At 76.3% G+C, this 2,500-nt stretch overlaps 1 non-coding gene across 1 annotated transcript; it reads left to right on the top strand.

Annotated features, from left to right (window-relative positions):
• The first annotated feature begins 1,320 nt into the window (after positions 1-1,320).
• LOC125158157 (5.8S ribosomal RNA) lies at positions 1,321-1,473 on the top strand. The gene has a single exon (XR_007149229.1). It is a non-coding gene; the product is annotated as a 5.8S ribosomal RNA (ribosomal RNA).
• Positions 1,474-2,500: the final 1,027 nt, after the last annotated feature.

The raw sequence follows: 2,500 nt of genomic DNA, 5'->3' as shown, positions 1-2,500 counted from the left end.
CCCGGTCGCCGCGCCGGCCCGCGCTGGCGCCCTGGCCACGGCGCGTCTCGGGATGCGCGGCGTGGCGGCGGGTCCCCGCGGCGTCTCCCCGGTCGGGTTCTCGCCTGTCCCGGGGGGCCTCGGAGCCTCGGCTCACGCGGGGTGCCCCGCCGCCTGCCGCCTCCCGCCGCCCGCCCTGGATGGCTCTCTGCTCCGTCGGGGGGGGTCCGTCCCCCCGGGCCCGTCTTCCTGCCTTGCGCGCCTCTCTTCTTGCCCTAGCCTGCCAGACCTTTACCCCCCCTTCCTTAAGCCCTCCTTCAGGCCCCGGGTCCGGTCGGGTCCGGCTTTCCGTCTCCTTCCCCGCCTCCTCCCGAACCGCCACCCCCACGCCCTTGCCGCTCGTGCCCCGCTTCCCGCCGCAGCCCCCCTCCCGCAGGGGGGGGCCTGGGCCGCGGGTGCGGGGGAGGGGACGGTGAGGGTTGGTCGGTGCCACGGGGAAGGTGTTGCTCGGAGTGAGGGCGGGGCCGGGGCCGGTCGGCCCTGGTGGCCCTGGATGGGGGGGGGAGGAGAAGGGTCGTGTGGGGGTCGTGGGGGCGGGGTGGAAGCGGGGGGCGTCGGGCGGCGGCGGTCCTGTGGGGGCGGGTTAGCCCCGTCGGAGCCTCCGTCACGGGCCGGCAGCGTCGGGGCTCTCGGTTTGCCCTTATGTGGGTCTGGCCGCGGCCCCGGGGGGGTCGGCGTCGAGGTGGTTGGCGGTGTTGCGGGCTGCTCCCTCGTCCCCCACCCACCTCGCCCGCCTCCACCCTGTCCAGGTACCTAGCGCGTCCCGGCGCGGAGGTTTAAAGACCCTTGGGGGTCGCCCGTCCGCCTCGGGTCGGGGGCGGTCGGGCCCGTGGGGAGCCGTGGAGGCTGGTCTTCCCGTGTCTCCTCCAGACTCCGCTGCCCGCCCCCTGCCGCGCCCCAGGCCGGGGTGCCGCCGCGCTTGCGCCCACGCCACGGCCCTCCCCGGTTGCCGGGAGGGGGCTTGCCCGGCGGCTGCCGGGTGGTGCGTGAGCGTGTGCGTGTGCGTGCGCCCCGTGTCCCTTGGGGGTGTGTGTGGGGGGAGGGGACAGGCGGGAACCCCCTGGGCGCCTGTGGGGTTGTTCCGAGCTCGCCCCGCGCGTCCGCGTGGCGGGGCGGGCTTGCCGGACTTGCCCTGTCGTTCCAACCCTTCCGACCTCTCGGAGTCTGGTCTTTGTTGTCTCTGCTGGCCGGCCGGAGGCACCCTTCGGGGATGTGCTGTGCCAGGTTGGGGGGGCGCCCCTTTTTGGGGTTGGCCCTCCCGGCGATCACAAAAACTCGTACGACTCTTAGCGGTGGATCACTCGGCTCGTGCGTCGATGAAGAACGCAGCTAGCTGCGAGAATTAATGTGAATTGCAGGACACATTGATCATCGACACTTCGAACGCACTTGCGGCCCCGGGTTCCTCCCGGGGCTACGCCTGTCTGAGCGTCGCTTGCCGATCAATCGCCTCCCCCGGGTGGGTGTCTCTCCCGGGGGTATGGCGCGGCTGGGGGTTCCCTCGCAGGGCCCGCCCTGCCGGTGCCGGCGCCCGCCCCGCCCGAGGGCGCCCCGCCACGCCCGCCTGCGCGGCGGTACGGTGTGCGGGGTCGTCCGCGGGCCGGGGACAGGGTCGTCCTGGCCGCCGGGCCCTCCGTCCCCCTAAGTGCAGACGACGGTGGCCGCCGCTGCCGGCCCTCCCTCCTTCCTCCTCCTTCTCCTCCTCCCCGCCCCTCCCCGGCCCCGTGTGTCCGGTCCCGCCGCCTCCCTCAGCCCCCCCCTCCCGCCCCCGCCTCGCCCCGCCGGGTCCGCTCGGCGGTGACGCGTGTGTGGGACGTGGGAGGGCATGGGACGGGGGTGGGGCTGGGGCCGGCGCCCGTGGGGCGGTGGTGGGGGGTGGTTGGGGGGGAAAGGTGTGTGTGTGTGGGGGGGAGAGGCCGAGGCCGGTCGCCGCCCGCGAGAAAAGGGAAGGGCGAGGAGAGCTCGCACCCGAGGGCCGTGGCCGCCGCCGCGGTCCCTCTGGGGGAGATCCCTCGTGCCGCACGCGGTCTCTTGGGATCGCCGCCCGGGTCTCGGGAGGGTTTTGCGGTGCCCCGTGCCGCGCGGTCCCGTGGGCCGTCGTGGGGGGTGGAGGTGCGGATCTGGAGCGCCGTCGGTCTCGCCGCCTTGCCCCAGGCGGTGACCGTGGCGGTCGGGCCGTGGCCCCCTCCTCTCCCGGTCCGCGGCCATGCGTCCGGGGCCCGAGCCGCGGCCCCGCCCCGGGCTCCCCGCTGGCGATCCCGGCCCCCTTTGCCCTGTCGGGGCGGCTCGCGCCGAGGCCGAGTCGCGCGCGGGGCTGCGCCCCGGGGATGCGTGCCCCGGCGGCGGCCCGCGGGACGCCGCGGCGTCGCCCGCCGCTGCGCGCTTCCCCCCGGGTTGCGGCCGCGCCGCACTGCGTGCCCCGAGCCCGCGTTGTCGCGGGGGCGGTGTGGTTCTCCGCGGG

The sequence above is a fragment of the Prionailurus viverrinus genome, unplaced genomic scaffold, assembly GCF_022837055.1.
Source record: "Prionailurus viverrinus isolate Anna unplaced genomic scaffold, UM_Priviv_1.0 scaffold_136, whole genome shotgun sequence".
Classification (NCBI taxonomy): Eukaryota; Metazoa; Chordata; class Mammalia; order Carnivora; family Felidae; genus Prionailurus; species Prionailurus viverrinus.
This window is presented reverse-complemented; position numbering and strand designations above follow the sequence as displayed.